A 17069-nucleotide genomic window follows, 5' to 3' on the forward strand; every position below is an offset into this window, starting at 1 on the left:
ATGACACTGGACACTGGCTGATGACGTCAGGGTCCTCTCCGTGAAGGGGATTTAGACATTACCAGTTTTTGGTGTGATTATACTTGCCTCCTCCCCCGGAACGGCCATAGGGATCCTGAAAATCAGGTGGTGCTCTTGGGTACCCGGAAAAGTCTCCCGGTACCTGCTGTTACCCCGGCCATGGCCGCCCACTTCTCGAGTGAATTGTGTCATCTTGGCTCCGCCCCCTGCTTTACAAGGCTGGTAATCTCTTCGTTGTCTAGTGGGGCCTAGATGACGCAATTGCGTCGCCAAGCCCCTAGCACCACCCACTTCAGCTGTTCTACACAGAAGGGGTATCCCAAAGGTCAACAAGTATGGTTTAAATTATGAGAAAGGTGTTTGCCCACAGGTAACGGCAATCATTCAGTAAGAGGGAAGTCCAGGTGCCGAGCATCATCTACCCGCCTCTCATGCCAACTGATTACTTCCTCCCACTCCCGCCTCCAAGATTTTCCCCGTGCTGCTCCCCACCTCTGGAACTCTCTCCCTCTCCCCATCAGACTGTCCACCTCTCTGCAATCCTCCAAAAGGGCTCTCACGACCACCTACTTCATCAAGGCCTTCCAGCTCTCATCCTAACCCGCTGCTACATGCTCCTTCCTACCCATCTACCCCTTCTGTGTCACTCCTGTATGTCTGCCCCTCCCCTTTAGAATGTAAGCTCACACGAGCAGGGCCTCTACCCTCTTGTGCTTGTCCCTACTTATACTTTCATCTTCTCCTTACTCCCCACTAGGGCACCTAACACTTGGTTGCTTATGCTCTGTTGCTTATCCGGGTGTTATGCTAATGTAGCAATATATATCATCCTTTTCCTCGGCCAGTATTGTACTGTAAGTCACTGGTCAACTTATTTGTTTATGTACTTTGTAAGGCGCTGCGGAACACTTGTGGTGCCATATAAATAAATAATAATAATAAATGGGTCATGTCGGAGGATCTGCATATTATCTGAGACACGTATATCCATTCTATTATCTGTGACATGTATAGCTATACACGTATTATCTGTGATAGGTATATCTATACACGCATTATCTGTGACCCATATATCTATACACGCATCTGTGACCCGTATATCTATACACACATTATCTGTGACACGTACAGTATATCTATATACGTATTATCTGTGACACGTATATCTTGTCAAAGCCGGATGGTTGGCTGAGACCTAAATTGTAAAATTAATATCTGCATCGTCAGAATTAAACCATTGTGTGTGATGCATTGCCACCGCATACTGTTTAAAATCCTATGATACCCCATACGCACGAATACACATATAAATCAGTGATGACAGACATGTCTGGTGGACATGTTTGTGACAAATAATTAAGAATACACAAGGATACTGTGAGTGTTTGCTCTGCATACTGATACAATGTGTCTATGACAATTGAAGTATAACACAGACAGTGATATGCTAAATGTAGATTTGGAAACAATGGTCAGACGTTTAGCCATCGTTTAACAATTGTAGGCCTTGTATCCAATGTTGATGTGGTTAAGTAGAACTAACAGTTGTATTCCGGAGAACCTTTTGTTAAAATTATCAGATTGTTTGCCAAAGCTTGCTCCATCTATGAACAGGACAAACCCCATTGTCTGTCATTCTTTTAGTTCAGACAGAAGTAATATTAATAATAACCAGTTTGAAGCCATGTATATAAATATATATATATGAATATATATATATATATATATATATATGTGTATATATACACTTAAACGATCACATGGGTATCCACAATGCGTGCACATAGATATATACAGTTGCATTTGTAAATAGAAACACACACAGCACATGTTTTGGGCTGTAACACAAACCCTGCACACAGCGCACCTTTTTACACTGCATGTAGACACACAACGCATACTTACATATAACCATAAATATACACGCACTCATAAAAGGTTCCTGCACATTATGGTTTATATTAAAGTTATTAATTATGATGTAAAATGTATGTATTTGATATTAATGGTATACACCATGATATACATGGCATGTTTGGTACTAAACTGACACACTGTTTATTTCCAGATATCTGAATCTATCACTGAGGGAGTCGCATCTTGCGTTCGATGGTTATGGAATATAGGAAATTATTGGTTAGAATGCATTCTGTATGTAGTGTCTATTGATTAGTTAAAACACACACAAAGCGCCATTGGAGGGCTGAACTACCATTGTACAAACTGACCTATGACAGAAGAACCAAGAGGAAGAACCAATGGGATTATGCCAACTCGTTCCTATTGTATTGCCTGCTCTCTGTAAGGGTATATATTCAGGCACTCTGTATTCAGTAGTTAGTCATCATATTCTTTCTTTTGACGGAGGCTTCACCTTTGATGCCGGAAATCTGGATCCAGAGCGCCTGCATAATGTATCGACTGTACCTTATTTCTGTATGATCCTTTGCGCTAATTGTATTTAGATCACAGCGTGTAACTAAATGCTTTTTATGTGAATAATAATTTTTGTGCTTTGGAACCACACTCAAAGTCTGGAAAGCGATTATTTCATATGCGTACGCTACGCTAAACAGCGACATTTAGGTATATAGATCATTAGGAATTCATAATCTATACATGTATTATCTGTGACACGTATATCTATATACGTGTTATCTGTGACACGTATATCTATACACGTATTATCTGTGACGTACTGTATATCTATACAGGGGTGTAACTAGTCCTAGGGGGGCCCCATAGAAAATTGTCACGGGCCCCCCTAGGTCCCCTGCTCCCCCCTAGGTCAGACTTGCCTACCCTCCCGATTTGTCCGGGAGCCTCCCGATTATTCGGGTGCCGCTCCCGGCCCCCCGGAAAGGCAGGCAAGCCTCCCGGAAGTCTCACACCCTCCCCACCTCCCCCCTGAAAAAAAACAGAAATCCCCGCAGCGGGGGGCCCGGTGACGCAATTCGCGCAGAATCGCGTCATCGTGGCCCCGCCCCCTGCTTCACAATGCTGAAATTCACGGCATTGTGAAGAGGGGGCGGAGTCACGATGACGCAATCGTGCGGCTCCGCCCCCAGTGTGAACCAAAATGGTCGCCCCCCCCGGCTCCGCCCACAATGCCCGGCCCCCGCCCCCAGCTATTAGCCGACAATCAGCTCCCTCCCGGAAGGCTGGAGCTGATTGTCGGCAAGTATGCCCTAGGTCCATCCTTCCCCCCGCACCCTCCTCACTCCCCTCTCCTTTACTTACCTGCTCTGTGGTCACGCTGCGCAGGACAGGCACACCTCCTTTCCCGATCGGCTCCCTCTCTACTCACTGACTGATACTGGGAGGATGCAGCTACGACTCCTCCCAGTATCAGTCAATGAAGGGGAGTGGAGACGACCAGGAGGACGCGACCACAAAGGGGGCCCTACCAACAAGTAGGTAAAGCGAGGAGAGGGTGCGGGGGGTGGAGTTAGGAGGAGAGGGGGCCGGGGACTGAGGCCTGGCACCGTAGGTGCAGGGGGAGGGTCGGGCCCCATAGCAGCCGCACCTCCTGCACCTATGGTAGTTACGCCACTGTATCTATATCAGAGGTTCCCAGACACGGTCCTAAAGGCTATTCAACAGTTCAGGTTTTAGAGATATCCATGGTTGAGCACAGGTGGTTAAATCAAATTGACTGAGGCACTAATTAAGTTACCTGTGGTCAACCATGGATTTCCTTAAAATCTGGACTGTTAGGGTGCCTTGAGGACCGAGTTTGGGAACCTCTGATCTATATGTAATATCTGTGATATATCTATACTATATATATATATGTCACAGATAATACATTTATATATATATATATATACACACACACACACACACACACACGTGTCACAGGTAATATGTATAGATTGTACTTATTATATGTGACACGTATATCTATACATATTATCTATGACTTAGGGCCGTATTCAATTAGCTGCGATAAGCCGTACCCAGCGGAAAAGATTCGCCTCTGAATGCAGGCAGAATTGGGGGTTTGGGGTGCAAAGTTGGGAGAACACCCTTGCAGCCTTGGGACAGCCCCCCAAAGGTAAACTGCATAAAAAAAAGTTTAAAAAATACTTTATTTCACCCCAAAAAGTACTTTCGTTTTGGGGGCGTAAAAATCCAAAGTTGGGGAACAAACTTACAAACTAGCGAAATAGACTCCAGGGGGTCCCCCAAGTATGCCCCAGGTGTATTTATGATTGCAGGTGCTTGCTGAAAGTGCGTTTTTTTTAATATCACTTTAGCGATTTTTAACCATGCCTGCACCCATTTTCATGTACCCCAAATTTGCTGGGACTACTTATTTTTGAAAACAAACCGTGCTAAATGCTATTCTTCACCACTTGTGCAAAGACGCTAATTAGCAGCTATTGAGAGCATTTAAGCACCCCAAATACCTTCAGCAGGGCTATTCGGGGGTATCTATAGTGATCCCCAATGTCAGTGCATCCTTTGGGGGGGGGTGTCAGGCTGATTTCCCCAAATCTGACAGCACTTTTTGCCTATTTGAGTTTCGCTGGGATGGGTTTTTGCTTCCTTTAGAATTGAATAGTGAAAAGCGGCCTCGCACGTAGTGTTCTCTCCAAAACACGCAATGTAGGCGGATAGTCCGGCAGGCTTAAAGGTCTGGACTTTTCACGGCTAATTGAATATGCCCCATATAGAGCTATATCTATACATAGAATCTGTGACCTGTATACCTATACATATTATCAGATACAAGTCACATAAGGTATTTCCAAAAACACATCTATAAATCTGAGACAATCATTGAGTTGGCAATAAAATGTATAGGTTACATATTATGATGATGATAATTGCTGAAGCTATATGCTAAGTTGCATAACCACCCATTAGAGCATTGATGGTAATAATGCTGCACAAGCAGAATTATGGTAAGGAAAGGAATGACGTTGGAAAGTAACTGATGACGTCAGGGTAACAATACTGAAGGGATCTATCCACTACCATCATTTCTAATGCTCATAACAAGAGTTGCCCTTTTGAGGGCGGAAATAATTGGTACTAATGTTCCGTCACAGTTGAAGAAAGAGGTAAAACTGACTAAGATGTAAGTGTCTGCATCGCCGTCCCTGCATTACTACGGCCGATCCCATGTTTCCGGAGTCCCATGTATCGTGGCCTAAGAGAGCAGCCTCAACAAAATGGTTCCTGTGATGCAGACAATATGTTATACTTCAGGCCTTATGGTGTCACGGGGGCATGGTCAGCTGACCGGTGAAAGCTGTCACATGACCAGTGGAAGGTGCACTGCAGAGCGCCGCACAGAAGACGAGTAGAGAGCGGAGGGTGAGTCATGTGACTGTATATTCCCACTACAATACTTCTGTTGCAGTACAGTCCTACTACTACTGCTGCACTCTATCCTACTACTACTGCAATATATTACTTCTACTACTGCTGCAGTCTATTCTACTGCAGCAGTCTATTACTACTACTACGGCAATATATTACTTCTACTACTACTACTGCTGCTGCACTCTATTCTACTATTGCAGCAGTCTATTACTACTACGGCAATATATTACTTCTACTACTGCTGCAGTCTATTACTACTACTGCTGCACTCTATTCCTACTGCTGCACTCTATTCTACTACTACTGCTGCACTCTATTCCTACTGCTGCACTCTATTCTACTGCTGCACTCTATTCTACTACTACTGCTACACTATTCTACTACTACCGCAGCACTCTATTGCTACTACTACTGCTGCACTCTATTCTACTGCTGCACTCTATTCTACTACTACTGCTACACTATTCTACTACTACCGCAGCACTCTATTGCTACTACTACCGCTGCAGTCTATTGCTACTACTACTGCTGCACTCTTACTACTACTACTACCACTCTTTTACTACTACTGCTGCACTCTATTACTGGTTCTGCACTCTATTACTACTACTAATACTTCTGCACTCTATTACTACTACTGCAATATATTACTTCTACTACTGCTGCAGTCTATTCTACTGCAGCAGTCTATTACTACTACTACGGCAATATATTACTTCTACTACTACTACTGCTGCTGCACTCTATTCTACTATTGCAGCAGTCTATTACTACTACGGCAATATATTACTTCTACTACTGCTGCAGTCTATTACTACTACTGCTGCACTCTATTCCTACTGCTGCACTCTATTCTACTACTACTGCTGCACTCTATTCCTACTGCTGCACTCTATTCTACTGCTGCACTCTATTCTACTACTACTGCTACACTATTCTACTACTACCGCAGCACTCTATTGCTACTACTACTGCTGCACTCTATTCTACTGCTGCACTCTATTCTACTACTACTGCTACACTATTCTACTACTACCGCAGCACTCTATTGCTACTACTACCGCTGCAGTCTATTGCTACTACTACTGCTGCACTCTTACTACTACTACTACCACTCTTTTACTACTACTGCTGCACTCTATTACTGGTTCTGCACTCTATTACTACTACTAATACTTCTGCACTCTATTACTACTACTGCTGCTGCACTCAGTTACTACTAGTGCTGCACTCTATTACTACTGCACTCTATTACTACTGTTGCACTCTTACTACTACTAATACATCTGCACTCTATTACTACTGCTGCTGCATGCTATTACTGCTTCACTCTATTGCTACTACTATTGCTGCACTCTATAACTCCTACTACTACACTCTATTACTACTACTGCACTGTATTATTACTACTACTGCACTGTATTATTACTACTGCTTCTGCACTTTACTACTACTGCTGCACTAAATTACTACTGCTGCACTGTATTATTACTACTACTACTGCTGCACTAAATTACTACTGCTGCACTGTATTATTACTACTACTACTGCTGCACTAAATTACTACTGCTGCACTGTATTATTACTACTACTACTGCTGCACTAAATTACTACTGCTGCACTGTATTATTACTACTGCTGCACTGTATTATTACTACTGCTTCTGCACTTTATTACTACTACTACTGCTGCACTAAATTACTACTGCTGCACTGTATTATTACTACTACTACTGCTGCACTGTATTATTACTACTACTACTGCTGCACTGTATTATTACTACTACTACTGCTGCACTGTATTATTACTACTACTACTGCTGCACTAAATTACTACTGCTGCACTGTATTATTACTACTGCTTCTGCACTTTATTACTACTGCTGCACTAAATTACTACTGCTGCACTGTATTATTACTACTGCTTCTGCACTTTATTACTACTACTACTGCTGCACTAAATGACTACTGCTGCACTGTATTATTACTACTACTACTACTGCTGCACTGTATTATTACTACTACTACTGCTGCACTGTATTATTACTACTGCTTCTGCACTTTATTACTACTACTACTGCTGCACTAAATTACTACTGCTGCACTGTATTATTACTACTGCTTCTGCACGTTATTACTACTGCTGCACTAAATTACTACTGCTGCACTGTATTATTACTACTACTACTGCTGCACTGTATTATTACTACTACTACTGCTGCACTGTATTATTACTACTACTACTGCTGCACTGTATTATTACTACTACTACTGCTGCACTGTATTATTACTACTACTACTGCTTCTGCACTGTATTATTACTACTGCTTCTGCACTTTATTACTACTACTACTGCTGCACTAAATTACTACTGCTGCACTGTATTATTACTACTACTACTGCTGCACTAAATTACTACTGCTGCACTGTATTATTACTACTGCTTCTGCACTTTATTACTACTACTGCTGCACTAAATTACTACTGCTGTACTGTATTATTACTACTGCTGCACTGTATTATTACTACTACTACTGCTGCACTAAATTACTACTGCTGCACTGTATTATTACTACTGCTTCTGCACTTTATTACTACTACTGCTGCACTAAATTACTACTGCTGTACTGTATTATTACTACTGCTGCACTGTATTATTACTACTACTACTGCTGCACTAAATTACTACTACTGCACTGTATTATTACTACTGCTTCTGCACTTTACTACTACTGCTGCACTAAATTACTACTGCTGCACTGTATTATTACTACTACTACTGCTGCACTAAATTACTACTGCTGCACTGTATTATTACTACTACTACTGCTGCACTAAATTACTACTGCTGCACTGTATTATTACTACTACTACTGCTGCACTAAATTACTACTGCTGCACTGTATTATTACTACTGCTGCACTGTATTATTACTACTGCTTCTGCACTTTATTACTACTACTACTGCTGCACTAAATTACTACTGCTGCACTGTATTATTACTACTACTACTGCTGCACTGTATTATTACTACTACTACTGCTGCACTGTATTATTACTACTGCTTCTGCACTTTATTACTACTACTGCTGCACTAAATTACTACTACTACTGCTGCACTGTATTATTACTACTACTACTGCTGCACTAAATTACTACTGCTGCACTGTATTACTACTACTGCTTCTGCACTTTATTACTACTGCTGCACTAAATTACTACTGCTGCACTGTATTATTACTACTGCTTCTGCACTTTATTACTACTACTACTGCTGCACTAAATGACTACTGCTGCACTGTATTATTACTACTACTACTGCTGCACTGTATTATTACTACTACTACTGCTGCACTGTATTATTACTACTGCTTCTGCACTTTATTACTACTACTACTGCTGCACTAAATTACTACTGCTGCACTGTATTATTACTACTGCTTCTGCACTTTATTACTACTGCTGCACTAAATTACTACTGCTGCACTGTATTATTACTACTACTACTGCTGCACTGTATTATTACTACTACTGCTGCACTGTATTATTACTACTACTGCTGCACTGTATTATTACTACTACTGCTGCACTGTATTATTACTACTACTACTGCTTCTGCACTGTATTATTACTACTACTACTGCACTAAATTACTACTGCTGCACTGTATTATTACTACTACTACTGCTGCACTAAATTACTACTGCTGCACTGTATTATTACTACTGCTTCTGCACTTTATTACTACTACTGCTGCACTAAATTACTACTGCTGTACTGTATTATTACTACTGCTGCACTGTATTATTACTACTACTACTGCTGCACTAAATTACTACTGCTGCACTGTATTATTACTACTACTGCTGCACTGTATTATTACTACTACTACTGCTGCACTAAATTACTACTGCTGCACTGTATTATTACTACTGCTTCTGCACTTTATTACTACTGCTGCACTAAATTACTACTGCTGCACTGTATTATTACTACTGCTTCTGCACTTTATTACTACTACTACTGCTGCACTAAATGACTACTGCTGCACTGTATTATTACTACTACTACTGCTGCACTGTATTATTACTACTACTACTGCTGCACTGTATTATTACTACTGCTTCTGCACTTTATTACTACTACTACTGCTGCACTAAATTACTACTGCTGCACTGTATTATTATTACTACTACTACTGCTGCACTAAATTACTACTGCTGCACTGTATTATTACTACTACTACTGCTGCACTGTATTATTACTACTACTACTGCTGCACTGTATTATTACTACTGCTTCTGCACTTTATTACTACTACTACTGCTGCACTAAATTACTACTGCTGCACTGTATTATTATTACTACTACTACTGCTGCACTAAATTACTACTGCTGCACTGTATTATTACTACTACTACTGCTGCACTAAATTACTACTGCTGCACTGTATTATTACTACTACTACTGCTGCACTAAATTACTACTGCTGCACTGTATTATTACTACTGCTTCTGCACTTTATTACTACTGCTGCACTAAATTACTACTGCTGCACTGTATTATTACTACTGCTTCTGCACTTTATTACTACTGCTGCACTAAATTACTACTGATGCACTGTATTATTACTACTGCTGCACTGTATTATTACTACTACTACTGCTGCACTGTATTATTACTACTACTACTACTGCTGCACTGTATTATTACTACTACTACTACTGCACTGTATTATTACTACTGCTTCTGCACTTTATTACTACTACTACTGCTGCACTAAATTACTACTGCTGCACTGTATTATTACTACTACTACTGCTGCACTAAATTACTACTGCTGCACTGTATTATTACTACTGCTGCACTGTATTATTACTACTGCTTCTGCACTTTATTACTACTACTGCTGCACTAAATTACTACTGCTGCACTGTATTATTACTACTACTACTGCTGCACTAAATTACTACTGCTGCACTGTATTATTACTACTGCTTCTGCACTTTATTACTACTACTACTACTGCTGCACTGTATTATTACTACTGCTTCTGCACTTTATTACTACTACTACTGCTGCACTAAATTACTACTGCTGCACTGTATTATTACTACTACTACTGCTGCACTAAATTACTACTGCTGCACTCTATTCCTACTACTACTGCTGCACTCTTACTACTACTACTACCACTCTTTTACTACTACTGCTGCACTCTATTACTGCTTCTGCACTCTATTACTACTACTAATACTTCTGCACTCTATTACTACTACTGCTGCTGCACTCAGTTACTACTAGTGCTGCACTCTATTACTACTGCTACAGTACGCTATTACTCCTGCACTCTATTACTACTGTTGCACTCTTACTACTAATAATACATCTGCACTCTATTACTACTGCTGCTGCACGCTATTACTGCTTCACTCTATTGCTACTACTATTGCTGCACTCTATAACTCCTACTACTACACTCTATTACTACTACTGCACTGTATTATTACTACTACTGCACTGTATTATTACTACTGCTTCTGCACTTTATTACTACTACTACTGCTGCACTAAATTACTACTGCTGCACTGTATTATTACTACTACTACTGCTGCACTAAATTACTACTGCTGCACTGTATTATTACTACTGCTTCTGCACTTTATTACTACTACTGCTGCACTAAATTACTACTGCTGCACTGTATTATTACTACTACTGCTGCACTGTATTATTACTACTACTACTGCTGCACTAAATTACTACTGCTGCACTGTATTATTACTACTGCTTCTGCACTTTATTACTACTGCTGCACTAAATTACTACTGCTGCACTGTATTATTACTACTACTACTGCACTAAATGACTACTGCTGCACTGTATTATTACTACTACTACTGCTGCACTGTATTATTACTACTACTACTGCTGCACTGTATTATTACTACTACTACTGCTGCACTGTATTATTACTACTACTACTGCTGCACTGTATTATTACTACTGCTTCTGCACTTTATTACTACTACTGCTGCACTAAATTACTACTGCTGCACTGTATTATTACTACTGCTTCTGCACTTTATTACTACTACTGCTGCACTAAATTACTACTGCTGCACTCTATTCCTACTACTACTGCTGCACTCTTACTACTACTACTACCACTCTTTTACTACTACTGCTGCACTCTATTACTGCTTCTGCACTCTATTACTACTACTAATACTTCTGCACTCTATTACTACTACTGCTGCTGCACTCAGTTACTACTAGTGCTGCACTCTATTACTACTGCTACAGTACGCTATTACTCCTGCACTCTATTACTACTGTTGCACTCTTACTACTAATAATACATCTGCACTCTATTACTACTGCTGCTGCACGCTATTACTGCTTCACTCTATTGCTACTACTATTGCTGCACTCTATAACTCCTACTACTACACTCTATTACTACTACTGCACTGTATTATTACTACTACTGCACTGTATTATTACTACTACTACTGCTGCACTAAATTACTACTGCTGCACTGTATTATTACTACTGCTGCACTGTATTATTACTACTGCTTCTGCACTTTATTACTACTGCTGCACTGTATTATTACTACTACTACTGCTGCACTAAATTACTACTGCTGCACTGTATTATTACTACTGCTTCTGCACTTTATTACTACTACTGCTGCACTAAATTACTACTGCTGCACTGTATTATTACTACTACTGCTGCACTGTATTATTACTACTGCTTCTGCACTTTATTACTACTGCTGCACTAAATTACTACTGCTGCACTGTATTATTACTACTGCTTCTGCACTTTATTACTACTGCTGCACTAAATTACTACTGCTGCACTGTATTATTACTACTGCTTCTGCACTTTATTACTACTACTACTGCTGCACTAAATGACTACTGCTGCACTGTATTATTACTACTACTACTGCTGCACTGTATTATTACTACTACTACTGCTGCACTGTATTATTACTACTACTACTGCTGCACTGTATTATTACTACTGCTTCTGCACTTTATTACTACTACTGCTGCACTAAATTACTACTGCTGCACTGTATTATTACTACTGCTGCACTGTATTATTACTACTACTACTGCTGCACTAAATTACTACTGCTGCACTGTATTATTACTACTACTGCTGCACTGTATTATTACTACTACTACTGCTGCACTAAATTACTACTGCTGCACTGTATTATTACTACTGCTTCTGCACTTTATTACTACTGCTGCACTAAATTACTACTGCTGTACTGTATTATTACTACTGCTTCTGCACTTTATTACTACTGCTGCACTGTATTATTACTACTACTACTGCTGCACTGTATTATTACTACTACTACTGCTGCACTGTATTATTACTACTACTACTACTGCTGCACTGTATTATTACTACTACTACTACTGCTGCACTGTATTATTACTACTACTACTGCTGCACTGTATTATTACTACTACTACTACTGCTGCACTGTATTATTACTACTGCTTCTGCACTTTATTACTACTACTACTGCTGCACTAAATTACTACTGCTGCACTGTATTATTACTACTACTACTGCTGCACTAAATTACTACTGCTGCACTGTATTATTACTACTACTACTACTGCTGCACTAAATTACTACTGCTGCACTGTATTATTACTACTACTACTACTGCTGCACTAAATTACTACTGCTGCACTGTATTATTACTACTACTACTGCTGCACTAAATTACTACTGCTGCACTGTATTATTACTACTGCTTCTGCACTTTATTACTACTGCTGCACTAAATTACTACTGCTGCACTGTATTATTACTACTGCTTCTGCACTTTATTACTACTGCTGCACTAAATTACTACTGCTGCACTGTATTATTACTACTACTACTGCTGCACTGTATTATTACTACTACTACTACTGCTGCACTGTATTATTACTACTACTACACTGTATTATTACTACTGCTTCTGCACTAAATTACTACTGCTGCACTGTATTATTACTACTACTACTGCTGCACTAAATTACTACTGCTGCACTGTATTATTACTACTGCTGCACTGTATTATTACTACTGCTTCTGCACTTTATTACTACTACTGCTGCACTAAATTACTACTGCTGCACTGTATTATTACTACTACTACTGCTGCACTAAATTACTACTGCTGCACTGTATTATTACTACTGCTGCACTGTATTATTACTACTACTACTGCTGCACTAAATTACTACTGCTGCACTGTATTATTACTACTGCTGCACTGTATTATTACTACTGCTTCTGCACTTTATTACTACTACTACTGCTGCACTAAATTACTACTGCTGCACTGTATTATTACTACTACTACTGCTGCACTGTATTATTACTACTACTACTGCTGCACTGTATTATTACTACTGCTTCTGCACTTTATTACTACTGCTGCACTGTATTATTACTACTACTACTGCTGCACTAAATTACTACTGCTGCACTGTATTATTACTACTGCTGCACTGTATTATTACTACTACTACTGCTGCACTAAATTACTACTGCTGCACTGTATTATTACTACTGCTGCACTGTATTATTACTACTGCTTCTGCACTTTATTACTACTACTACTGCTGCACTAAATTACTACTGCTGCACTGTATTATTACTACTGCTGCACTGTATTATTACTACTGCTTCTGCACTTTATTACTACTACTACTACTGCACTAAATTACTACTGCTGCACTGTATTATTACTACTACTACTACTGCTGCACTGTATTATTACTACTACTACTGCTGCACTAAATTACTACTGCTGCACTGTATTATTACTACTGCTGCACTGTATTATTACTACTACTACTGCTGCACTAAATTACTACTGCTGCACTGTATTATTACTACTGCTGCACTGTATTATTACTACTGCTTCTGCACTTTATTACTACTACTACTACTGCACTAAATTACTACTGCTGCACTGTATTATTACTACTACTACTACTGCTGCACTGTATTATTACTACTACTACTACTGCACTAAATTACTACTACTACTGCTGCACTGTATTATTACTACTGCTGCACTGTATTATTACTACTGCTGCACTGTATTATTAGTACTGCTGCACTGTATTATTACTACTGCTTCTGCACTTTATTACTACTACTACTGCTGCACTAAATTACTACTGCTGTACTATATTATTACTACTGCTGTACTGTATTATTACTACTGCTGTACTGTATTATTACTACTGCTGCACTGTATTATTACTACTGCTGCACTGTATTATTACTACTGCTTCTGCACTTTATTACTACTACTACTGCTGCACTAAATTACTACTGCTGCACTGTATTATTACTACTGCTACTGCTGCACTAAATTACTACTGCTGCACTGTATTATTACTACTGCTGCACTGTATTATTACTACTGCTGCACTGTATTATTACTACTGCTGCACTGTATTATTACTACTGCTGCACTGTATTATTACTACTGCTGCACTGTATTATTACTACTGCTGCACTGTATTACTGCCACTTCTGTCTGTCTGTCATTTCTGGGGACACTCCTGCCTGTTACAGGCTCCATCATTGCATGTTCCTGGCACATACTGCGCTCACAGTCTTATAATTGGGTGTTATTATCTCCTGTAGTACATAGTTACTTACGGAGACCCGAGAGTGAGAATTGCACCCAGTATACAGAATACGATGAATTATATTGGGCAGATGCTGTACGTATTCTGGTGAATCTATATGTGTTACGTGTGTTGGGCGGCACAGTGACCGCGCTGATGTCTCTCTGCGCTGGATCTGGGATAATGCGATGGCCGCATCCAGCTGCTTCTCCTGCAGGCTCTGTGGTCCGTTCTGCTTTTTACATAATAATAACAAATACCTTTAATGTGTGTGTAATAAATATACATATACACAGTAATATATGCATGGTACGGTACACGTATGTACTTAGATGTTCATATGATTTACTCCTGTCATACTGACTCTGCACCCCGTGTTTACACTATATAACTGCATATATCAAGTTCACTCACAGGAATTACTTTATGGTTCAATACTATTGGCGAATGTATATACCGCAAGCGGCTGTGTGGAAACGTGTTTATATACCGAAGGCGGCTGTGTGGAAGCGTGTTTATATATCGCAGGCGGCTGTGTGGAAACGTGTTTGTGTACCGCAGGCGGCTGTGTGGAAGCGTGTTAATATACCACAGGCGGCTGTGTGGAAACGTGTTTGTGTACCGCAGGCGGCTGTGTGGAAGCGTGTTAATATACCGCAGGCGGCTGTGTGGAAGCGTGTTAATATACCGCAGGCGGCTGTGTAGAAACGTGTTTATATACCGCAGGAGGCTGTGTGGAAACGTGTTTATATACCGTAGGCGGCTGTGTGGAAACGTGTTTATATACCGCAGGCGGCTGTGTGGAAACGTGTTTATATACCGCAGGAGGCTGTGTGGACATGTATTTATATACTGCAGGCGGCTATGTGGAAACATGTTTATATACCGCAGGCGGCTGTGTGGAAACGTGTTTATATACCACAGGCGGCTGTGTGGAAGCGTGTTTATATACCGCAGGCGGCTGTGTGGACAGACACGTGTTTATATACCGCAGGAGGCTGTGTGGAAACATGTTTATATACCGCAGGAGGCTGTGTGGAAACGTGTTTATATACCGCAGGCGGCTGTGTGGAAACGTGTTTATATACCGCAGGAGGCTGTGTGGAAACGTGTTTATATACCGCAGGCGGCTGTGTGGAAGCGTGTTAATATACCGCAGGCGGCTGTGTGGAAACGTGTTTATATACCGCAGGAGGCTGTGTGGAAACGTGTTTATATACCGCAGGAGGCTGTGTGGAAACGTGTTTATATACCGCAGGAGGCTGTGTGGAAACGTGTTTATATACCGCAGGAGGCTGTGTGGAAACGTGTTTATATACCGCAGGAGGCTGTGTGGAAACGTGTTTATATACCGCAGGCGGCTGTGTGGAAGCGTGTTAATATACCGCAGACGGCTGTGTGGAAGCGTGTTAATATACCGCAGGCGGCTGTGTGGAAACGTGTTTATATACCGCAGGAGGCTGTGTGGAAACGTGTTTATATACCGCAGGAGGCTGTGTGGAAACGTGTTTATATACCGCAGGAGGCTGTGTGGAAACGTGTTTATATACCGCAGGCGGCTGTGTGGAAACATGTTTATATACCGTAGGCGGCTGTGTGGAAACGTGTTTATATACCGCAGGCGGCTGTGTGGACATTTGTTTATATACCGCAGGCGGCTGTGTGGAAACGTGTTTATATACCGTAGGCGGCTGTGTGGAAACGTGTTTATATACCGCAGGCGGCTGTGTGGACATTTGTTTATATACCGCAGGCGGCTGTGTGGACATTTGTTTATATACCGCAGGCGGCTGTGTGGAAACGTGTTTATATACCGTAGGCGGCTGTGTGGACATTTGTTTATATACTGCAGGCGGCTGTGTGGAAACGTGTTTATATACCGCAGGCGGCTGAGTGGAAACGTGTTTATATACCGTAGGCGGCTGTGTGGACATTTGTTTATATACTGCAGGCGGCTGTGTGGAAACGTGTTTATATACCGCAGGCGGCTGTGTGGACATTTGTTTATATACTGCAGGCGGCTGTGTGGAAACGTG

General features: G+C 40.8%; 1 protein-coding gene across 1 annotated transcript in view; it reads left to right on the plus strand.

The window, feature by feature from the left end:
* The first annotated feature begins 5266 nt into the window (after positions 1-5266).
* SLC2A8 (solute carrier family 2 member 8) overlaps positions 5267-17069 on the plus strand; it is a 33265-nt gene continuing 21462 nt past the window's right edge. The window contains exon 1 of the mRNA XM_088453565.1: positions 5267-5346. The gene's annotated coding sequence lies outside the window, so the exon portion shown is untranslated. The remainder of the gene's footprint in view (positions 5347-17069) is intronic.

The sequence above is a fragment of the Taudactylus pleione genome, unplaced genomic scaffold (assembly GCF_031769625.1).
Source record: "Taudactylus pleione unplaced genomic scaffold, aTauple2 ptg000583l, whole genome shotgun sequence".
Classification (NCBI taxonomy): Eukaryota; Metazoa; Chordata; class Amphibia; order Anura; family Myobatrachidae; genus Taudactylus; species Taudactylus pleione.